Raw genomic sequence first — 11,454 nt, forward strand, 5'->3', positions numbered from 1 at the left:
GGCCGCGTCCATTCCAGGAAGAAGATCTTCTTCGGAAATGCGAGACCTATAGCATGCTGATTTAGGTTATTAAGATGAAGTAAAAAGGATGTTCCACGCGAACTTTTTGGATGTTTTAGAAATAGCACCAGTATCTTTTAAAAACGTTTGGAGGCCGGCGCGGTGACTCATGCCTGTAACCTCAGCACTTTGGGAGGCCAAGGCAGGAGGATCGCTTGAGGCTAGGAGTTCGATACCGGTCGGGGCAACATTGTGAGATCTGTCTCTACACAAACACACACACACACAAACACACATACACACACACACACCCCTAGCCAGATGTAGTTGCGTGCGCCTGTAGTCCCAGCTGCCCCAGAGGCTGGGGCGGGGCGGGCGGCGGGGGCGGCGGGGGCGCGGCGGGGCGGCGGGGCGGCGGGGCGAGATCAATCGCTTGAGCCTGGGAGGTCAAGGCTGTTGGGAGCGGTGATAGTGCCGCTGCACTCCAGTCTGGGCAACAGAGGGAGACCGTGTCTAAAAAAAAAAGTTTTGGAAATTAGTTCTGCATGGAATTTCGTGAATTACTAGATCCAATATGTGGAAATAAGCAAATATCAACCAAATGAGAAAAGCATAGGCTATTTATTCAGAGCTTACTATAGCAAGGGAGTCAGCCATCATCACTTGCATTTGGTAGGGACTCAAAGGCAGGCAGAGGAGTAGGAAAGCTTTATGAAAAAGGGAAGCCGTCAAGGTGTTCTTTGATTGGAGGGTGTTGGCATGGAGAAGCTGTACCTGGGCTAACGAGTAGTAGGATGCGGTATGTGATTGGTTTGGGGTGGGTGTTTGGCTTTCTTTGGTTGGACCTATGTTAGAAGCTGTGACAAAATTAAGGAAGCTGTAAGATACTAGTTAAGGCATTTGGGCCCATTGCTACAGGGGTTGTTGTTTGGCCTCCAGTATCATCATTAGAGATAGCAGTTTGATTTTCTACAAGTCTGACTTGTAGCAAGCTTGCTTCCTGTGCTGTTTATTATAGATAAGGGGGTTGGTTTCTGCTGTTCATATATTCAGTCTCTCAAATAGAGTGCCCAGGTATAAGAAAATATGAATTATAGGAGGCTTGCAGAATCATGGAGAGCTTTACAAGAATGAAGGGAACCCATTTGCTATTGATGTGCAGATCTGCCAATCACTCTTTTTTTTTTTTTTTGAGTCGGAGTCTTGCTCTGTCGCCCAGGCTGGAGTGCAGTGGTGCCATCTCGGCTCACTGCAAGCTCCGCCTCCCAGGTACAGGCCATTCTCCTGCCTTAGCCTCCCCACTAGCTGGGACTACAGGCGCTGGCCACCATGCCCGGCTAATTTTTTGTATATTTAGTAGAGACGGCGTTTCACCGTGTTAGCCAGGATGGTCTCGATCTGCTGACCTCGTGATCTGCCCACTTCGGCCTCCCAAAGTGCTGGCATTACAGGCATGAGCTACTGCACCTGGCCAAGATCTGCCCATCACTCTTACTATGTAATGATACCTATGGCAATTGTGGGCTAGAGTGGGCAGTCACGTGAATTAACATGTCACATGAAAACCATAGTTTTATTTTATTTTACTTATTTTTTTGAGATGGAGTCTTGCTCTGTCGCCCAGGTTGGAATGCACTGGTGCAATCATGGCTCACTGCAACCTCGGTCACCCAGGCTCAAGCAATTCTCATGCCTCAGCCTCCCAAAGGGCTAGGATTACAGGTGTGTGCTGCCACGCCCAGCTAATTTTTGTATTTTTAGTAGAGACAGGGTTTCACTAGGTTGGGCAGGCTGGTCTGAAACTCCTGGCCTCAAGTGATCCACCTGCCTTGGCCTCCTAAAGTGTTGGGATTACTGGTGTGAGCCACTGCGTCTAGCTTTGCCTTGCACTTTTATCTTATGGAGATGGTTTCTCTCCTTAAACCTCATGAACCAACTTCTGCTGGCTTCAAACTTCTGCAGCTTTCTCACCTGTCTCAGCTTTCATATAATTAAAGAGGGTAGCCTTGCTGTGGGTGAGGCTTTGGCTTAAGGGAAGTTATGGCTGGTTTGATCGTCTATTCAGCCTACTAAAAGTTTCTCCATATCAGCAATAAGGCTGTTTCACCTTCTTATCATTTATGTGTTCCCTGAAGTAGCACTTTTAATTTTCTTCAGGAACTTTTCCAGGAAGGAACTTTTCCAGGCCAGGCCTGATACCTCACACCTGTAATCCTAGCTCTTTGGGAGGCCAAGGTGGGTGGATCGCTTGAGTCAGGGAGTTCAAGACCAGCTTGGGCAACATGGCAAAACCCTGTCTCTACCAACCAAACCAAAGAAACAAAAAAGCCCAGAAAAATTAACAGGGTGTGGTGGCATGCATCTGTGGCCTCAGCTGTTCAGCAGGCTGAGGTGGGAGGATCGCTTGAGTCAGACAGGCAGAGGTTGCAGTGAGCCAATATCGTGCCATTGCACTCCAGCCTGGGTGACAGAGTAAGACCCTGTCTCAAATTTAAGGCCGAGTGCAGTGGCTCACGCCTGTAATGCCAACACTTTTGGGAGGCCAAGGTGGGAGGATTGCCTGAGTCCAGGAGTTTGAGACCAGCCTGGGCAACATAGCGAGACCTCATCTCTATAAAAACTACAAAAATTAGTCAGGTGTGGTGGTGCAGGCCTGTGGTGCCAGCTACTTGGGAGGCTGGGGTGGGAGGATCACTTGAGCCCAGGAGGTGGAGGGTGCAGTGAGCCAGGATTGGGACACTGCACTCCAAGCTGGGCAACAGACTGAGACCCTGTCTCAAAAAAAGAGAACTTTTCCTTCATATTTACAACTTGGCTAACTGCTTGGTGTAAGGGGCCTAGGTTTTGGTCTGTCTCAGCTTTCAACATTGCTTTCTCACTAAGCTTAATCATGTGTACCTTTTGATTTAAAGTAGGAGGTGTGGGGCTCTTTTCTTCACTTGAGTACTTAGAGGTCATTGTAGGGTTGTTAATGGGCTTAGTTTCAATATTGTTGGGTCTCAGGGAATAGGGAGGCCTGAGGAGAGGGAGAGAGAGAGAACAGCAGACTGGTGGAACGGCCAGAACACACACAACATTTATTGGTTAAGTTTGTCTTCTTATATGGGCACAGTTCGTTGCACCCCCAAACAATTACAATAGTACATCAAAGATCACTGATCACGGATCACAGTAACAGGTACAATAATAATGAAAAAGTTTGAAATATTGCAAGGATTACCAAAATGTGACATAGAGACATGAAGCAAACACATGCTATGGGAAAAATTGCACTAATAGACTCACTCTATGTAGGGTTGCCACAAAGCTTCAATGTGTAAAAATGCAACATCTATGGAGCATAATAAAGTGAAGCACAATAAAATGAGGTATTCCTGTACATAGCTTTTACCATGATGTCAGGTACCATTTTTTGAATTTATCCCTCATGAGAACTCTATGTGATAGGTGCCAACATTATCCCTATTTTCTTTTTCTTTTTTTTTTGAGACAGAGTCTTGCTCTGTCGCCCAGGCTGGAGTGCAGTGACTCGATCTCTGCTCACTGCAAGCTCCGTCTCCTGGGTTCACGCCTTTCTCCTACCTCAGCCTCCCGAGTAGCTGAGGCTACAGGCACTCGCCACCACGTCTGGCTAATTTCCTCCCGAGTAGCTGGGACTACAGGTGCCCGCCACCACGACTGGCTAATTTTTTTGTTTGTTTGTTTTTTTTAGTAGAGACGGAGTTTCACTATGTTAGCCAGGATGGTCTCGATCTCCTGACCTCGTGATCTGCCCACCTCAGCCTTCCAAAGTGCTGGGATTATAGGTGTGAGCCAGCGCACCCGCCCTTCTTTTTTTTTTTTTTTTTTTTTTTTTTTACCCTTTTCCTGTTTAGAAAAAAAAAGTGCAGCTCGCTGCCAGCACTCATTTAATTTTACATAAGCACACTCTTTGAGGCTGAAACAAATCTGACTGATTTTCAATGTCAAAATAAAATATAAAAACTGTTCTTGGACTTCCTTCCTTCCTTCCTTCCTTCCTTCCTTCCTTCCTTCCTTCCTTCCTTCCTTCCTTCCTTCCTTTCTTCCTTCTTTCTTTTTTTTGAGATAGAGTCCCACTCAGTCGCCCAGTCTGGAGTGCAGTGGTACAATCTTGGCTCACTGCACCCTCTGCCTCCCGGGCTCAAGCCATTCTCCTGCCTCAGCCTCCCGAGTAGCTGGGATTACAAGTGCCCGCCAACATGCCTCGCTAATTTTTGTATTTTTAGTAGAGATGGGGTTTCACCATGTTGGCCAGGCTGGTCTTGAACTCCTGACCTCAGGCGATCTGCCTGCCTCAGCCTCCCAAAGTGCTGGGATTACAGGTAGGAGCCACCGCGCCTGGTCTCTTGGAGTTATTTCTAAACAGAACTAACATTAAAGTCATTGGAATAATTAGAATCATTGTTTTGGAAAAATCGGGTTCATCAAACAATCTTCGGCCAACAATTGTTCAAGAATGATGTTAACATCATGCATAGGAATTCAGCATTTTCTAGGATTTGACAGTTTTAGTGACCAGAATTACTGTATTTTGTTAAGTGGAAATACCACTACTGAAAATAGAATGCTCACTCGGGAGGCTGAGGCAGGAGAATGGCGTAAACCCGGGAGGCGGAGCTTGCAGTGAGCTGAGATCTGGCCACTGCACTCCAGCCTGGACGACAGAGCCAGACTCCGTCTCAAAAAAAAAAAAAAAAAAAAAAGAAAATAGAATGCTGTGTCTTTTGTTTCCAAACATTATACTAGAGCAATGTGAAAATAATAATAACAGTGAGATATTTCACAGCAAAGTTATCTCTGGATAAATGCTGCAGCTACAAGTGCTGCCGGCAAGTATTCTTGGGGCAAATGGGAAAAGGGAAAAGGGCTAAATTTAAAATTTATTGTTATTTTTATTTTTTGTAGAGATGGGATCTCACCATCTTGCCCAGGCTGGTCTCGAACTTCTGGGCTCAAGCAATCAGCCCACCTCGGGCTCCCAAAGTGCTGGGATCACAGGCGTGAGCCACCATGCCCAGCCTTTTCCTATTTTAAAGAGGGGGGATATGCAGAGAACTTAAGTAAATTTGTCCAAAGTCACACAGCTGGTAAGTGGGTAAGTGGGAGAGACATTAAGCAGAGAATCAGAAAAATTGACTCTAGAGTCTGTGCGTTTAACCCCAAAACTGTATGCTGTGTCTCTACAGGGAGTCATTGGGAAGGTTAAATGAGATAAACTAAGGAATGTCTGGCACACACACTCAATGGTTCAGAACCACTCAATGTGAGAAAGCTATTATATCATTTTTTTTTTCTTTTGTGAGACAGAGTTTCACTCTGTAGCCCAGGCTGAAGTGCAGTGGCACAATCCTGGCTCGCTGCAAGTTCCGCTTCCCTGGTTCATGCCATTCTCCTGTCTCAGCCTCTGGAGTAGCTGGGACTACAGGCGCCCACCACCACGCCCGGGTAATTTTTTGTATTTTTAGTGGAAATGGGGTTTCACCGTGTTAGCCAGGATGGTCTCGATCTCCTGACCTCGTGATCCACCCACCTCAGCCTCCCAAAGTGCTGGGATTACAGGCATGAGCCACCGCGCCCGGCCGAAAGGTATTATATCTTAAAAGTGCCCTGGGCCGGGTCAGGTGGCTCACGGCTGTAATCCCAGCACTTTGGGAGGCTGAGGCGGGCGGATCACGAGGTCAGGAGAGCAAGACCATCCTGGCCAACATAGTGAAACCCCATCTCTACTAAAAATACAAAAATTAGCTGGGTGTGGTGGCACGTGCCTATAGTCCCAGCTCCTCGGCAGGCTGAGGCAGGAGAATCACTTGAACCAGGGAGTCGGAGGTTGCAGTGAGCCGAGATGGTGCCATTACACTGCAGCCTGGCTGTGAGACTCCGTCTCAAACAAACAAACAAACAAACAAAAAAGTGCTCTGGCATAGAGGCCTTTATCTCAAATGCCACTGGGAGGCGGTATCATCATTCAGTTTGTTTCCCTTTGTGCTTTCATCCACATAGGTGCAAACCCCTTTTCTCCTTCAATCCTTTCACTACCTGGCTCTACCATCCTTTTAAGTCTTTTTTGGGAGTATATCTATCAGCCTCAAGTTTCTCTCCCCATGTTGTTTGCAGACTTTGACACTTGCCTCACGGATTGCCTGTATAGTTTAAGTCCTATTGTTATTCTGGATGTTTTTGGCATTTAAAAGGATGATCTGTTCTGTAAAGGTATGGTTGATTCAGTCATTCATGAATTCATTCATTTATTCCACAAATAGTAATGAATGTATGTGTTGGGCACTGAGATGAACTGTGGGGAAAATAATTAATGACATGGTTTCTGCCTCTGAGAAAGTTATAGCACACTAGGGGCAACAGACACAAATAAAAAAGTGTAATGAATGAGCCGGGCGTGGTGACTCTTGTCTGTAATCCTAGCACTTTGGTAGGCTGACTCAGATGGATCACTTGAGCTCAGAAATTTGACACCAGCCTGGCCAACATGGCAAAACCGCGTCTCTACAAAAAATACAATAATTACTGTGGCTCATGCCTGTAGTCCCAGGTACTCGGGAGGCTGAGGTGGATTGCTTGAGCCCAGGAGGTCGAGGCTGCAGTGAGCTGTGGCTGCGCCACTGTACTCCAGCCTGGATGATAGAGCAAGACCCTGTCTCAAAAAAAAAAAAAAAAAAAAAAAAAAAAAAAAAAAAAAAAAGGTGTAATGAAGTGTTATAGGTACATTTTTAACCCAATTGTCTATTTGTTTTGCCATGTTCTTAAGACATGGAAAAGATTGGTACAGGGAACACAGGCACAAAAGTGTAAATGGTACTTTTGGGAAGCTGCCAATAGTTTCATATGGACAGACCCCAGACTTCAAGGGAGGGCGTAGTGAGAGATAGGGTTAAGAGGTAAGCCATGGTCAGAGCATTGCCTGCCAAGTTAAGGAGTGTGGAAGTAAAAATTATTCATCATCTACTTTATTTGGTTAAAATGAAAATAAACTATTGATCCTATCAATATTTGACGAGAAGCCTTGGGAGTTAAAATCCTGTTGAAGTAAGTTGCTTGAAAACTTGAAATAATCCTATGTTAGTTATTTTCCTCGTTAATAAAATAAAGAAGAGAAGTTTAGAAAATATGTTATAGGACCAACAGCTTTGTATGCCCACTGCACAGCAACAGACCAATATATTGAGACAGTAGGGTTTGCAGCAGAGAAAGAGTTTAATGATTGCAGGGTGGCTTAGCAAGGAGATGAGAGGAGATCTTCAGGTCCATCTCCCTGAGGAGTTCTGGGCTGGGGTTCTTAAGGGGATTGTGGAGAGTGAGGGGCTGGAAAATTGGGGTCATTGAGTGGTTGGGGTCAAGGGGATAAAGTCGTCAGGGTGTGGAAACTGCATTCTTTGGTGAGTCAGCTCCTCATATGATCCTTCAGAACTGCTGATGTCAATGGGGTCCTTCAGATCCGCTGATGTCATTAGTTTCACTGGTGTGTAGGACCTGAAAGGATATCTCAAATGGAAAACAACATTTTATAATGTCTAAATTGTCATCTATAATAGAGCAGTTAAGGGGAACTATACTATCCGATCTGTGTGATTCTAGGACAATATGCCCTAAACAACGATGAGAGAGCAGGTCAGAAAGCCAGCTGACATAATGACTAATGCTGAATGTGTTGCAAGCTTGGTTTATTTTCATTTCTTTCCCTCTCTTCTTTCCTGATTAATTTTAAAAGGTTTATAAGGACAGTTCCAAATATGTTCTATTGACACAGGAGCATAATAAACAAAAGGAGAATGGGGCCAAAGTCACATCTCAGTTTAAATATGATAAGCTCTGTTTCTTGTTATCATAAACTCTTGAAAAGTAGCAGAGAGTACTGTTGTATTTGTTTAAATGCCGGAGTTTTAGATTGATCTCACAGGAATGTTCCCTCTAACAGAGCACGTGATGATCACAAAGCCAATAAAACGTGTTCTGGGACATTGCAATCGCTCTTTAATCTATTTGATGCGTTTGTTATAGTAAACTGAGTTTTTAAAACCTAAACTATAAATTAACCTACCTGACTTTAGATAAGCAATCTGCCAATATAAATATTGTGTAGGTTCTTTTGTTAGCCATAAAGCTATACATCTTTTGGCTCTAGCTGTCTTCTTGTAGACTGCTTCAAATAAAGGATTCACAGATCCACATTAAAGCACAACGTCGTCTTGTTCCTTCACAGGAATTTGGATTTGTCTGAAGACAATGGGAAGCCATGGAAGGTTTTTTTTTTTTTTTTTTTTTTTTTTGCGATGACTCTTGGGTTCAAGCAATTCTCATGCATCAGCCTCCTGAGTAGCTGGAATTACAGGCGTGTGCCACCATTCCCAGCTAATTTTTTTGTATTGTTAGTAGAGGTGGGGTTTTGCCATGTTGGCCAGGCTGGTCTCGAACTCCTGACCTCAAGTGATTCACCTGCCTTGGCCTCCCAAAGTGCTGGGATTACAGGCGTGAGCCACTGTTTCTGGCCCATGGAAGGGTTTTAAGCACAGTAGAAACATAATAAGAGTTGTGTTTTATTTATTTATTTATTTGATAGCGTCTCACTCTGTCATCCAAGCTGGAGTGCAGTGGCATGATCATGGCTCACTGCAGCCTCCACCTTCCCAGGCTCAGGTGATCCTCCCACCTCAGCCTCCTGAGTAGCTGGGATTATGGGAGTATGCCACCACACCCGGCTAATTTTTGTATTTTGTGTAGACACGGGGTTTTGCCATGTTGGCCGGGCTGGTGTCGAACTCCTGGGCTCAAGTGATCTTCCCACCTCAGCCTTCCAAAGTGCTGGGATTACAGGTGTGAGCCACCACCCCTGGCCTCAGAGTTGTGTTTTATAAATAAACTCTGGAGCCCTGTAGAGGGAAAATAGGAGAGGAGAGAGCAACCAGAGGTGGAGCAATCCTAGCAGACTGTTGCCGGAATCCAGGTGAGAAATTCTCATGGCCTGAACTAAGGCAGTAAAGTGGAGACGGAAGGGATGGGATGGACATAATGACTTAAGGAGGTAGAGTTAATACTGATTGGACATGGGGGATGAGGAAGGGGCCTAGGATGATTCCCAGATTTCAGACTTGGGCAACTGGATGGAAGGGAGTTGTCTGGCATCTATTAGACACTTACTAAATTTGTTGAATACATGTGCAGATAGGGAATAACATGAAAATAAAGAGGAGGACCAGATTACAGTGAATCATCATTATTTTAGTTTTGAATGTGTTGAGTCTGAGGTACTGCTGTGATTCTCCCTAAGTACGATTTTACGATGGGGTCATGCTGTGACTCCTCACATTTAATATAAAATGAAAAATGAGCAAAAGATTTGAATAGGCATTTCACCAAAGAAGACAAACAAATAGCCAATAAGCACATTAAAGGATGCTCAACATCATTAGTCATTAGGGAAATGCAAATCAAAATCACAATGAGCTATCAATCCATACCAACTAGGATGGCTAATATTAAAAAAGATAATATGGCCAGGTGCGGTAGCTCATGCCTGTAATCCCAGCACTTTGGGAGGCCAAGGTGAGTGGATCACTTGAGGTCAGGAGTTTGAGACCAGCCTGGTCAACATGGCGAAACCTCGTCTCTACTAAAAATATAAAAATTAGCCGGGAATGGTGGCATGCGCCTGTAATACCAGCTACTCAGGAGGCTGAGGCGGGAGAATCACTTGAATCCAGCACGCAGAGGTTACAGTGAGCTGAGATCGCACCACTGCCCTCCAGCCTGGGCGACAGAGCGAGACTCCCTCTCAAAAAAAAAAAAAAAAAGATAATGTTGGTGAGCATGTGGATAATTTGGAACCCTCATATGAAGCTGGTGAGATTGTAAAATGGTGCAGCCTCTTTGGAAAACAGTTTGGGACTTCCTCAAAATGTTAAAAATAGAGTTATCATTTGACCCAGCAACTTCACTCTTAGGGTATATATATTCAAGAGAATTGAAGGCATATGTCCACACAAAAAACCTGTATGTAAATATTCATTTCAGCATTATTCATAATAACACAAAAAAGCAGAAACAACCCAAATGTTTATCAACTGATGAATGCATAAACAAAATGTGGAATAGCCACACAATGGAATATGATTCAGACATTAAAATGAAGTACTGATAAATAGATGAACCTTGAAAACATTATGCTAAACAGAAGAAGCCAGTCACAAAGGCCACATATTGTGTGATTCCATTTATATGAAATGTCCAGAATAGGCAAATCCACAAACATGGAAAGTAGATTACTGGTTGCCAGGAGTGGGGTGGGGGAGGAAAGAATGGGAGGTGACTGCTAAGGAGTATGGGGTTCTTTTGGGGGTAATAAAAGTGTTCTGAAGCTAGATAGTGACGATTGTTGCACAACCCTGTGAATATACTAAAACCCACTGAATTGTACACTTCAAAAGAGTGAGTTGTATGATATGTGAATTATGCCTCAATAAAGCTGTTATAAAATAAATAAATATATATATATATATATATATATATATATATATATATGTACAACCCTAGGTCCAGGGCTCAAGCTACGAAACAGCTGCAGTTCTTTCAGAAAGGTGACTGAGCCAGCCCCAGTTTGCAGCAGCTGATCTCAGGTTGACAGTCTTCAGAAATGGGCTTTGCTAAAATCAACCTGCCCTCCGACCCCTTTCCAGCAGGGGATTTGCATTCCAGTATTCCAATTTAAATTAGAGGATGGGGCCAGGCATGGTGGCACATGCCTGTAGTCCTAGCACTTTAGGAAGCTGAGGTAGGCAGATTGCTTGTGCCCAGGAGTTCGAGACCAGCCTGGGCAAGCTGGTGAAACCCCATCTCTACAAGAAAAAAAAAGAAAACAAAAACAAAAACAAAAACAAAAACCCCCAAAATTAGCTGGGCATGGTGGCCTACGCCTTTAGTCCCAGCTACTCTGGAGGCTGAGGTGGGAAGATCACTTGAGCCTGGGGGGTCGAGGCTGCAGTGAGCCCAGATAGTGCTACTGCACTCTAGCCTGGGTGATAGAGGGAAACCCTGTCTCAGTAAATAAATAGAGGGCTGGGTGCGGCGGCTCATGCCTGTAATCCCAGCACTTTGGGAGGCCAAGATGGGTGGATCACTTGAGACCAGGAGCTTGAGACCAGCCTGGCCAACTTGGTGAAACCCCATCTCTACTAAAAATACAAAAATTTCTACAGGCACCTATAATCCCAGCTACTCCAGAGGCTGAGGCAGGAGAATTGCTTGATCCAAGGAGGTGGAGGTTACAGTGAGCTGAGATCGTGCCACTACACTCCAGCCTGGGTGACAGAGCGAGACTCTGTCTCAAAAAAAAAAAAAAAAAAAAAAAATTAGAGGATGTGGGCTGAGGAGCATATAAGACTCTCTGTCTGGTCAGGGCAACTCTTTTCTTTCTTTGTGCTTTTC

Source organism: Chlorocebus sabaeus, chromosome 11 (genome assembly GCF_047675955.1).
Source record: "Chlorocebus sabaeus isolate Y175 chromosome 11, mChlSab1.0.hap1, whole genome shotgun sequence".
Lineage (NCBI taxonomy): Eukaryota > Metazoa > Chordata > Mammalia > Primates > Cercopithecidae > Chlorocebus > Chlorocebus sabaeus.